We start from the raw sequence: 13,312 nt of genomic DNA on the forward strand, positions 1-13,312 counted from the left end.
GTATGCAAAGTAGCCCGGAAAGGAGGTGGAACAGAGAAAACCCGAAGCCCAGAGAGAAGCTCTTTGACGCGGACCGCTATTGTACAACCAGACCGGGGCCGACGTTCTGGCAGACGGACGACCGATCGCGGGAACAGGAGACGATAGTTAGGATGCCCGGGCGAGCTTAGAACATGGGCAGTATAAGCGGCCAGCAAACGTTGGTGTCGGAACCGCAGTGGAGGTACACCTGCCTCCACTAGTACGCTGTCCACAGGGCTGGTGCGGAAAGCACCAGTGGCAAGGCGTATCCCGCTGTGGAGAATTGGGTCCAGCACCCGTAACGCAGATGGGGATGCTGAGCCATAAGCCAGGCTCCCATAATACAGGCGGGACTGGATGAGCGCCTGGTAGAGCCGTAACAGGGTAGAGCGGTCGGCGCCCCAGCGGGTGTGGCTCAAACATCGCAGAGCATTGAGATGCCGCCAACATGCCTGTTTGAGCTGCCGGATATGAGGCAGCCAAGTCAACCGGGCATCGAAAACCACCCCCAAAAACCTGTGGGTCTCCACCACAGCAAGCAGTTCGTCGGCAAGATAAAGCTGCGGCTCAGGATGGACTGTTCGGCGCCGGCAGAAATGCATAACGCGGGTCTTGGCTGCCGAAAACTGAAACCCATGCGCTACAGCCCAAGACTGCGCCTTGCGGATAGTGCCCTGTAGCTGACGTTCAACCGCTGCAATGCCAGTAGAGCTGTAATAAAGGCAGAAGTCGTCAGCATACAGGGAAGCGGAGACAGAATTTCCCACGGCCGCAGCAAGCCCGTTAATGGCTATTAAAAACAGACAGACACTTAAAACAGAACCCTGTGGCACACCGTTCTCCTGGACGTGGGAGGAACTATACGAGGCCGCGACTTGCACGCGGAAGGTACGACACGACAGAAAATTGCGGATAAAAATCGGCAGAGGACCCCGAAGACCCCATCCATGAAGCGTAGAAAGGATGTGATGACGCCATGTCGTATCGTACGCCTTCCGCATGTCGAAAAAGACAGCGACCAGGTGCTGACGGCGGGCAAAGGCAGTACGGATGGCCGACTCCAGGCTCACCAGATTGTCGGTGGCGGAGCGGCCTTTACGGAACCCACCCTGAGACGGAGCAAGAAGGCCCCGAGACTCCAGTACCCAATTCAAGCGCCGGCTCACCATCCGTTCAAGCAACTTGCAAAGAACGTTGGTGAGGCTAATGGGACGGTAGCTGTCCACCTCCAGAGGGTTCTTTCCAGGTTTCAAAACGGGGATGACAACGCCTTCCCGCCATTGCGACGGAAACTCCCCCTCGACCCAAAGACGGTTGTAAAGATCGAGAAGGCGCCGCTGGCAGTCCACTGAAAGGTGTTTCAGCATCTGACAGTGGATGCCATCTGGCCCAGGAGCGGTATCAGGGCAAGCAGCTAGGGCACTGCGAAATTCCCACTCACTAAATGGAGCATTGTAAGATTCTAGGTGGTTGGTGCGAAACGAAAGGCTCCGACGTTCCATCCGCTCTTTAATGGAGCGGAAGGCCTGGGGGTAATTCGCAGAGGCGGAACTCATAGCAAAATGCTCTGCTAAGCGATTTGCAATGACGTCGGAGTCAGTACAAACTGCTCCATTCAGTGAGAGCGCAGGGACGCTGGCAGGGGTCCGATGGCCGTAGACGCGTCGAATCTTGGCCCAGACCTGCGATGGAGTGACATGGAGGCCAATGGTGGATACATACCGCTCCCAGCACTCCTTCTTGCCTTGGCGGATAAGGAGGCGGGCCCGCGCACGCAGCCGTTTGAAGGCGATAAGGTGGTCGATGGAGGGATGTCGCTTGTGACGCTGGAGCGCCCGCCGGCGATCTTTAATCGCTTCAGCGATCTCAGGCGACCACCAAGGCACAGTCCGCCGCCGAGGGGACCCACAGGAACGGGGAATGGCTGATTCGGCGGCAGTAACGATGCCGGTGGTGACCGATTGAACCACCGCATCAATGTCATCAGTAGAGAGAGGCTCAAAAGCGGCAGTGGAGGAGAACAAGTCCCAGTCAGCCTTATTCATAGCCCATCTGCTAGGGCGCCCAGAAGAGTGGCGCTGTGGTAGTGACAAAAAGATCGGAAAGTGGTCACTACCACACAGGTCGTCATGCACACTCCATTGGACAGACGGTAAGAGGCTATGGCTACAGATTGAAAGGTCAATGGCGGAGTAGGTGCCATGCGCCACACTGAAGTGTGTGAAGGCACCATCATTTAACAGCGAGAGATCGAGCTGCGACAAGAAACCCTCAACGATGGCGCCTCGACCTGTTGCCACTGACCCACCCCACAGAGGGTTATGGGCGTTGAAGTCGCCCAAGAGCAAGAAAGGTGGCGGCAATTGGGTGACCAGTGCAGCCAGGACATGCTGCGAGACATCACCATCCGGTGGTATGTAAACACTGCAGACGGTAACAGCCTGTGGCGTCCACACGCGTACAGCGACAGCCTCTAAGGGCGTCTGGAGAGGGACAGACTCGCTGTGCAGAGTGTGAAGGACATATATGCAGACGCCACCAGACACCCTTTCATAAGCTGCTCGGTTCTTATAATAACCCCGATAGCCACGGAGGGCGGGGGTTCGCATTGCAGGAAACCAAGTTTCCTGGAGAGCAATGCAGAAGAAAGGGTGAAGGCTGATAAGTTGGCGGAGCTCAGCGAGATGGTGGAAGAAACCGCTGCAGTTCCACTGGAGGATGGTAGTAGCCATTGCGGAGAAAGGCGTGACGGGACTGGGAAGGCAGATTACGCCGCTGGGTCACCTGCCACATCCGATGGAGCACCCGTGCAAGTGCTACCCATTGCGTCTGAGGGATCGGCGAGATCGAGGTCCTCAGCGGACGCAAGGATCTCCACCTCATCCTCAGATGCAGAGCTTTTATGTAGCGGTGGAGTAGGTGCCACCGCAGGTGTCTTGGACTTACGGGTCTTCAGAGTCGTTTTCTCTCGCTGTTCCTTTGGTTGCCGTTGGTGAGAGGGCTTATTGGAGTCAGTCTCTGGGACCGAAGTGGAACGCGAAGCCCGTCGACCAGCGACCTGTGGCTGCTTCAGCCACTGGCTGGTGTCTGCTGTGCCGCTGGTAGGAACCTGGGAAGGGAGTGACCCAAGGGATCCCTTCCGAGCGAGAGAAGCTGAAGAAGACTTACGCTTCTCCGGCTGAGAAGGGGGGACTGGCGTCCCCGATGGTTTAGTGGGTGCTGCTCCCGAGGTAGATGGTGTGGGAGCAACAGCAAGAGAAGGGGCCCCCATTGTCAAGGGGGCAGGTGAGGACCTCTGGTTCCGAGAGCTGACTGTATATCTTGCAGCTGAAGGAGCTGGAGCAGGAGTGACAGTGGAGGCATAAGATGACATCATGCGCACGGGATGTAGCCGTTCAAATTTCCGCTTGGCCTCAGTGTAAGTCAGTCGGTCCAGGGTCTTATATTCCATGATTTTGCGTTCTTTCTGTAAGACACTACAGTCCGGCGAGCAAGGGGAATGAGGCTCTCCACAGTTGACACAGACGGGAGGCGGAGCACATGGAGTATCGGGATGAGATGGGCGTCCACAATCTCGACATGTGAGGCTAGAAGTACAGCGAGAGGACATGTGACCGAACTTCCAGCACTTAAAGCACCGCATCGGGGGAGGGATATAGGGCTTGACGTCACATCGGTAGACCATCACCTTGACCTTTTCCGGTAACGTATCACCCTCGAAGGCCATGATGAAGGCGCCGGTAGCAACCTGATTCTCCCTCGGACCCCGATGAACGCGCCGGACGAAATGTACACCTCGTCGCTCTAAGTTGGCGCGCAGCTCGTCATCGGACTGTAAAAGGAGATCGCGGTGAAAAATAATTCCCTGAACCATATTTAAGCTTTTATGGGGGGTGATAGTGACAGAAACATCCCCCAACTTCGTACAAGCGAGCAAGGCTCGTGACTGGGCAGAGGATGCCGTTTTTATTAAGACTGACCCTGACCGCATCTTTGACAAGCCCTCCACCTCCCCGAACTTGTCCTCTAAATGTTCCACAAAAAACTGAGGCTTCACAGACACAAACGATTCCCCGTCAGCTCTGGTACAGACGAGATACCGGGGCGAATACCTGTCGCTCTCATTCATAGCCTTTCGTTCCTCCCATGGTGTGGCCAGGGAGGGGAACGATTTGGGGTCATACACATTAGCCTTAAAGTGAGCTTTGGAACGCTTAGAGACTGCTGACGGCTGGCCGCCAGCGAGAGATGATGTACCACGCTTCATTGCGGGTCATCCGCCCTGATGCCACCTACTCCGACCAAGGGCCCTCCCCACGGGCGCCACCCAGCCGCAGCAATAGCCACCTGGCAGGACGGCCATTGCCGGGAGTCCTGATGCCCCAAGGAGATGGGCATCTACTCCTTGGCATACGTGGGGAGTTAACGGCGCAGGCATCAGTAGAGCGATCCCTGTGTTGTCAGGGGGCTACAACCAAGAGGGTACATGGCGGCCCCACCACAACGGGCTGGCTACCGTGCTGGATCTTAGGTGCAAAACTGTCCAAGGTCGTTGTCGCAGTTAAAAACAACACCACAGAGTGCAGGGTGGTAATCGCCCAAGAGATGGAAAACGAGCGGGACACCATTGCAACAACGAAAAAGCCGGCTAAAGGTCTCAATGCACGACGGATACAGTGCACCATGTAAGGCGCCCTTCCCCAATTGGCTCGCTCTTTGGAAGAATTTAGAAAGATGGAGGTCAAACCCGAGAGGGGACCATCACATAAGGCCGAAACATTTGAGACTCCTTTTAGTCGCCTCTTACGACAGGCAGGAATACCGCGGGCCTATTCTAACCCCCGAACCCGCAGGGGGGCTTCCCGTCCGTGAGGTGGCTTGTATTTAGCTTCCACGTTCCTCTTCCTGCTGGAAGCTTGCTTCTCGGTAGACGGAGTTTGCACTGATAGGCACAGTGATCTGAGAAGATCACAGGGCAGACTTCTACTTGTGTCACCGAGGTGGCCATGTCTCTGTTTACGTACACTCTATCGATTCTGCTTCTACCGCGGTTATACAGGTACGTGAACACTGTGTGGTTTTGGTGTAGTAGACGCCAGGTGTCTGCTAATTTTAGACGCCTAACTAAATCCTGCAGTTCGGCGCACGAGTTGGGTACCGGGATCTGGTCTTCGGGTGAAATTACGCAGTTGAAGTCACCTGCCAGCACGACGTTGTTGCTGTGTACTAGTAGCTCGCAGATGTCCTCGTTGTAAAATTTGCTCCTGGCACGCTTGTTTTCCGTTCCCGACGGAGCGTAAATGTTTACAAAATCAGTGTCTTCCACCTTCACCGCTATTCCGCGTCCGTCGGGCATCATTTTCACATCGCCAAATTCGAGGCCGTGCCTGATTAGTGTGGCAGTTCAGTTCCGCAGCGAGTTTCTGCGTCGATGTTGCAGATGACTTCGTATCCCGGTACCTGTTCTATAGCCGTCGTGACCACCTCCTGTAGCATAGCCACGTCTGCGGCTTTGTGCTGCAGGAAGTCAGTTAGTGCGTCTAATTTTAGTGCGGCGCTCATTCAGTTCACGTTACACGTAATTACACTGTATACTGAGCCCGAGCCCTGTTGCATTTAATTGCTTTGTGGAGGCGGGTCTGTGGAGTGCTGTGGCCGTTCCGGCCGTAGTACTACGTCCTCTGCTTTAGGGGTTGTAGCCTTTTTGGTTGCGGATGCCGTATCTGACTCCTCTGCCTCAGATACGTCCATCTTGTCTTTTTCGCGGCTGAGACTTCGTCGCTTGCTCCGTCGCTTTTTGGCTTTCCCCGCGGCCGGGACGTCCACGTTGTTTTCTTTGGGCTCGTCTTCTGATTCCTTCAGAATGCGGGCCAGTTTCGTGACTTGCTTTTTGATGGCAAACTCACGCATCTCGCTGTACGTCGTGGCGGCGTCGGAGCTGGGCCCGGCCTGGGCGGCAGGGCTGTTGGCAGGCGCGGCTGTCCGCTGGGCGGGGGCGCTGACCTCCGCGATCCTCGGCCGCCGGGCGGCGGGCGAGGGGGTGGGGGCCAGGGCTGCGTCGGTCTCCATTGTACCTTCGCCCTCCGAGTCGGAGCTCAGCTGGCGTTTCTCACCCGCGCTACCTGAGACGGCCGGGGCCGGGGAAGGAACGGGCGCAGGGGGTGGGGTGGCCGCTGGGCTCTCCGTTGCGGCGGCTGGCGGGGCTGCCGCTTCCGCTGGGGCCGTCTCGTGAACACGTGGAGCTTCGCTCGTTACCGCTCCAGCGTAGCTGGCAGTGGCGATTTCTTGCGGTACCTCCGCAGCTTCTGTGCGCGGCAATTGCGCCGGACGCCTGCTCCTCGGACATGTTGCCCTCATGTGCTCCGTGGAGCTGCAGATAGAGCACGTTTGCGGCTGGCCGTTGTATTGCGCGACCCCCCTATGCCCTCCGATCGTTACAAACGAAGGCACGTGCTTTTTCAGCACCATCGTCACTGCTCTGACGCCAGAGTCCACCTTGTACCGGTGGCCAGCACCCCAGAACTCGCGGTTAACGGAGATTACTTCGCCATAGAGACGCAAGTAACGTCCCACTTCGTCGTCAGGCACCTCAAACGGAAGATTATGCACTTTCAAATGACGCACACCATATCCGGCGAAGGAGATCTTCACATCACTCACTGCGCCGTCTCTGTGCTTAAATTTTCGTATTCCACCGCGTGTGGACACAAGGGTTTCACACCGTATTAGTGTTTTCAACTTGATAAACAAACTATACAACGTAAAATCGAGCATCAGCCCCTCCAGTTCCTCCTCCTCTATACGTAGTTCGTCGAACATCCATTCTTCGATTTCGAAGGCCGTCGGCCTCACGTATTCTCGATCGAATTGCAATTGCAACGTCGTGTTCGAGCGATTGTACGTGGTCATCGTCACTTACCGAATCGTTAGATCGTGCGTTGGAAACGAGCAGCTACGGCTGACGCGGCGCGGGAGCCGGCAGGCGGCGGGCGCGGACGCGGCGCGGTAGGATGTCGGGCGGGGACGGCTCGGCGGCCGGAAATCCTCGGCTACCTGGGACGCACAATAGCGAGCGGCGCACGTGTTGCCAGGCGGGCAGCCAGCCAAGTACTAACCGGGCCCGATGTTGCTTAACTTCGGTGATCGGACGAGAACCGGTGTAGTCAACATGGTATGGCCGTTGGCGTCCTTATACTGTAGCCACACCACAGAAGACGCATTCGCCTCTTCTTCCAACACACGCAATCGCCGCTTTCCGTGGCACATTTGACGCAAAGCAAGTAGGCGACACACACGACACCGCTGCTCGTTGCACCGCCTATCATTCGTTTGGTGCGTGTGGCCTCCGACACTCGCGGGCGACGCATCATGAGGGCCTTGCGCGCGGACGGGCGGGGGGGGGGGGGGGACCGCGCGGGGTGTGGCAGTGTCCTGCTGGACCGACCGAAGCTTTCTCACCCGCCTGAGACGCGCCGCGCTTCCAGATATTTGCGTAATTTGCGCGGTGCATTCTCGCCTGTCCCCTCCCCTTCCGTCCCGACTTGTCCCGACTGCCGCTCGGGTCGCGGTCCATATGACCGCACAAGCACGAGAAACATCTGCGAGATGGGCGCGGGCCGAACCGGCGTGTCCGAGACGCCGTGTGCGGCCGTTCGGAGCTACTAGAGCAGCGCTGTGCCGTGCCGTGCCATGGAAAGGCGCGAAAACAAGGACACAAGACACAGGAGGTTCGACACAGCATCCATCTCTTCTAGCGACCAAAGATAAATTTCTGTTCACAAATTTGCAAATGTACACTGCTACGAAACAATAAGCCCTGACGTATTCCGGAACATTTTTGCCGTTCCATACTGTTTTGTTATTTCCAGAGACACTTTGGAAATCTTGCTTGGCACACTCTTCTTCAAACTGAGTTCCTTAATATCGTACCTTATGCTTATTACAACAGTTTTAAAACATTGTGGAAACATCTTTGTCACATCGCAAAGGTAGCATGCAAAGAGGGCTGGCATGGGTAGCGACAAAAAAGCAAAAAATGAAGACAGCCAGAGTTCCCAGGCGGTCGCCGATCCGAATACTAACGTTGTTGCTTATCTTCGGTGATCGGACGAGAACGGTTGAATTTTTTTTTAATTTATTTATTTAGTTCGTTTTTGGAAGTTAGCGCTGCTACAAAACAGTAGGCTCTGACGCATTTCAAGAACACATCTGTCGATTCGTAGTGTTTCGTTATTTCCAACGAGTTCCTAGCACTCTTCCTCCGCACATTCTTGCTCAAACTGAGTTCATTACTGTAATTTCGTGTCTTACGTTTTGTACAGTACTTTAAAATGCTTGTGGAAGCATATTTGTCACACCTGAACGTTAGTATGAAAAAGAGGCCTGCGGGTGTAGCGACGTAAAGAAGAATGTAACCCACACTGCTCGTTTCTTCCTTGTCGGTCATGTGTATTGTTTCTTATTGCCATTCCATAATGATGCTTGAGTTCATCAATGTTTTTGTCTGTAAGTCTTCCTTTACCATTTAGAGTCTTTCCATCTGATAACTTCTCTTTTCCTTTTGTCTGCTTCAATTTTCGGAGACGTGTTCCCATCCGTTTTTGAACGTGGTCCACACATTCAATCTTAACAATCTGCTTATTACCATAAGGTTGGCTTTCCACTACTGGTTTGTAAGCTTTTGAACCACCATCCCCAAAGTAATAAGTGTAACACACACCTCTCTCCTGTTGTGAACGTCTGAACATAGAAACAACTGCAGTAGCCTCCATACCCCCCAATTTCCCTCATAATTCTTGGCACAATTTGTTTTAGGGCTTTCACTTATTTCATCAACTGATTTACACTGATGACAGTATTTAGTTAGCACTTCAATGTCTAAAACTTTACCTGTGTCAACATTAGTGACAGTTTCAACTGCATTTTTTGATGTGTGACCTTTCTTCTGCCATGTGCTATCAACTGCCTCAGGTAAGTCTGTTGTGTTATTTAATTCTACTGCTTCTTCAGCAGCAGCTTTCATAGAAGCAACTGCAACAGAAACAGATTTGACACATTCACCAATTACTTCTGTGTACTTACTTGGTGTGGTTGGTGGGTTTGGCAAGTTCAGCGTTGCACATACTTCAGCTCCAGTCAATCCTTTCCCAAGGCACCTCATTCCATACAGGAATCTAACATTGCTTCAAACAAGTCATTCTTACACTTTTCAGAAGTCCAAAATGATGTCGAGAGCCTGCAAAGTTCGCACTGAATATCAGCTACGTTAGCCAGTCCAGTCCTTTCAGATGAGTCCTCAGAGATGCTGATTTGCCCACCACAGACCTTACATGACACAGCATCTTGCAAAACTTGTCCTAACACACTCACATGTAAAAGAACATAACCTAAACTATTTTGATCTTTGCCAATAAATAAATTCTCATGGTCTTAAAGTTTCCTCTTCGAAGCATTAGTAGGCATGTCCTTATCACGGGTCTGTGAAAAATCTATTTCAGTATCAGCACTGGATTCAGATTTTGTGATAAGCGGATTTCCATGGAAACGTAGCTTCTTAAAACAACCCTTTCTTTTCGTCATGTTGAAAAGAGGTATAAGAGCGTATAACACACCAAAGCACTATGTTTTCAGGTCAAAAATTATGAAAGACGACAACCACAAAGTAAATAAACAAAATGAATGTGCTATACCGCCATTTCTATTTACACAGTGCATCCAACCTCTTAAAACGAACATTAACATGATTCCAAGGAATAAATAGCTGAAAACCACAGCCTTCTAGATTGAATAGTTCAAGAGACACTTAGGCAAGTCAGTGCAGAACGACCGTATAATTTTACACGCGCACTATTAACTTTGAAATGATAAAAACTACACTTCCAATTGGAATTTTTCGACAAATAATGCATCAAATTATGCAGGAGAGATCAAATATTAATAAGAGATAACAATACGAAAACGTCACTTTTTGACCAGTTCCGCCATACGTACTCCCCTTAAGTAGGATTTGACATTCTTGTTGGTTCGTTTCACTGTGGTAATGCCGACCTGTTCAGTGATACAAAGGAAACAAAGATATGATTTTATTCTGATTTGCCGTATAACCTAGGCCACAAGGTAATTGTAAATATTCTTAGCGTTTTCTCTTAATATGTCGACTGCCGTTTGGTTTTGCGTAAAGTTATTTTTGGTGCTGTGACAACTAATTGTATTACCCTCTGTGATGCTGCCTAGGTTGTAAATATGGATACTATTGTACTTCACAGCTTACCATGTGACATTTTACTTTAAATGAAGGTTGGTCCTCATATATATTAGGCGCTTCATCACTATAAGAATTATATAGGATTCTATATATTAAAAAAGATGGAGCTCTTGATTGTACACTGTCTAGTGCTCATCTCTTTAATGTGGTTACATGTTCTCTTATAAATCTGTGGTGTTAAATAGTTTTATGACTAACAAATATGTACATATGTTTTAGTCTACTATGTTGGATGTACGGAAAGATTTTAATGCCACTACTTTAATTTTTAAACTCAAGCGGTGTTATGATTACCCGTCACTTTCTGTAAGCTTGCTTTGTACACCCTTACATACTACATGTATACTCTTTTATTGTGCAGGGGCCTGAAGATGTCAAAATGAAATATCTTAAAGTATACAGCTGTTAGTGAAGTTTATTGACATTGAAAATATCACAGGCACGTCTGCCTTCATCAAGCACGGACATAAACTGCCCAGCTCTTTATTCGAAAAACCCCCGTCTCCACTCGATTCTTGTACTGTTCCGCTACTGCCTGCTTTTCCATTGGCTGAAGACTGTCCCCACGAAAAAGAGATCGTGTTTAAGCTCTATAGACAGGATCTGATACAACTTGACCTTTTCTCAGACTAAACTAATATATTACAATCTTAAATAAATGTTACAGTACCTGAACATCATTTCCCTTGTTTACTACTCTATTCCCTTATGGTGTAAGAGAAGAATGACTAGCATTATGAGACCTCCTCCTCCTCCTAGGCTTCTAATTTCTATAATTTGAGTCGTTTCGCTAGATGTACACTCCTGGAAATTGAAATAAGAACACCGTGAATTCATTGTCCCAGGAAGGGGAAACTTTATTGACACATTCCTGGGGTCAGATACATCACATGATCACACTGACAGAACCACAGTCACATAGACACAGGCAACAGAGCATGCACAATGTCCGCACTAGTACAGTGTATATCCACCTTTCGCAGCAATGCAGGCTGCTATTCTCCCATGGAGACGATCGTAGAGATGCTGGATGTAGTCCTGTGGAACGGCTTGCCATGCCATTTCCACCTGGCGCCTCAGTTGGACCAGCGTTCGTGCTGGACGTGCAGACCGCGTGAGACGACGCTTCATCCAGTCCCAAACATGCTCAATGGGGGACAGATCCGGAGATCTTGCTGGCCAGGGTAGTTGACTTACACCTTCTAGAGCACGTTGGGTGGCACGGGATACATGCGGACGTGTATTGTCCTGTTGGAACAGCAAGTTCCCTTGCCGGTCTAGGAATGGTAGAACGATGGGTTCGATGACGGTTTGGATGTACCGTGCACTATTCAGTGTCCCCTCGACGATCACCAGTGGTGTACGGCCAGTGTAGGAGATCGCTCCCCACACCATGATGCCGGGTGTTGGCCCTGTGTGCCTCGGTCGTATGCAGTCCTGATTGTGGCGCTCACCTGCACGGCGCCAAACACGCATACGACCATCATTGGCACCAAGGCAGAAGCGACTCTCATCGCTGAAGACGACACGTCTCCATTCGTCGCTCCATTCACGCCTGTCGCGACACCACTGGAGGCGGGCTGCACGATGTTGGGGCGTGAGCGGAAGACGGCCTAACGGTGTGCGGGACCGTAGCCCAGCTTCATGGAGACGGTTGCGAATGGTCCTCGCCGATACCCCAGGAGCAACAGTGTCCCTAATTTGCTGGGAAGTGGCGGTGCGGTCCCCTACGGCACTGCGTAGGGTCCTACGGTCTTGGCGTGCATCCGTGCGTCGCTGCGGTCCGGTCCCAGGTCGACGGGCACGTGCACCTTCCGCCGACCACTGGCGACAACATCGATGTACTGTGGAGACCTCACGCCCCACGTGTTGAGCAATTCGGCGGTACGTCCACCCGGCCTCCCGCATGCCCACTATACGCCCTCGCTCAAAGTCCGTCAACTGCACATACGGTTCACGTCCACGCTGTCGCGGCATGCTACCAGTGTTAAAGACTGCGATGGAGCTCCGTATGCCACGGCAAACTGGCTGACACTGACGGCGGCGGTGTACAAATGCTGCGCAGCTAGCGCCATTCGACGGCCAACACCGCGGTTCCTGGTGTGTCCGCTGTGCCGTGCGTCTGATCATTGCTTGTACAGCCCTCTCGCAGTGTCCGGAGCAAGTATGGTGGGTCTGACACACCGGTGTCAATGTGTTCTTTTTTCCATTTCCAGGAGTGTATATTGGAGGAAGTAATGTCTGATTCAACACTTTCAGAGTAAACCTCACCATGATGCACACCATATCTTGTGTAGCGCCTGCCACTGGAGTTTAAGCATCTCTCTAACGCTGAAGCATTTATTAAATGAACCTGTGACGACACACAGTGCTCTTCACAGGACGTTCTTTATCTTATCTGTTCATTCAACCTAGTAGTAAGACCAAAGTGATGACTATCATCCAAAAATGATTGGCCCAAGTGTTTTGTGAGCCAGTTCTTTAGTAGATGTCACTTCCTTCAGTTTTTTACGGTTTACCTCCTGATGAAATATCCCTTTCAGTTAGTTTCATGTGGTCATTCTCGTTAGAACACTCCTGAAGGTTCCTCCTGTATATTTTACATCTCTCGAATTTTCTGAAGACTTTTCACCAGAAGTGTAATCGAACAGTAATGGGTTTCTTCGCCAATTTACGTACAACAAGTTATAAGTTCTTGTTTTTACGTTCAGGGCCGGCCGCCCGGCTCCACAGCAGTCATCGATCCTCTGCAAGTCTTCTGAGTTGGCACAGCTCATTCAGTTGTGACAGTGGTTCTGCAATTACAGAGAACCTATGAAAGTAATAAAGGCAAGTGTTCCGCATGATTTACACGTGATTGTTGTCATCTCGGGCTGCGAGCCCATTCCACGTAATTTCAATGCATGCAATCGACTTCACGGATTACAAAGATGTCACCGAAATATTGTCAGGGTACTGTTGTTAACGTGTAAGATCTCCAAATTCAGTATTATATAGGCGTCATACTCACCCATATTAAATAACCAA

General features: G+C 51.4%; 1 pseudogene; it reads right to left on the reverse strand.

The window, feature by feature from the left end:
- Positions 1–7,088: 7,088 nt before the first annotated feature.
- LOC126229583 (5S ribosomal RNA) lies at positions 7,089–7,206 on the reverse strand (annotated as a pseudogene).
- Between the last annotated feature and the right edge of the window lie 6,106 nt (positions 7,207–13,312).

This window comes from Schistocerca nitens, unplaced genomic scaffold (assembly GCF_023898315.1).
Source record: "Schistocerca nitens isolate TAMUIC-IGC-003100 unplaced genomic scaffold, iqSchNite1.1 HiC_scaffold_375, whole genome shotgun sequence".
In the NCBI taxonomy this organism is placed as follows: domain Eukaryota; kingdom Metazoa; phylum Arthropoda; class Insecta; order Orthoptera; family Acrididae; genus Schistocerca; species Schistocerca nitens.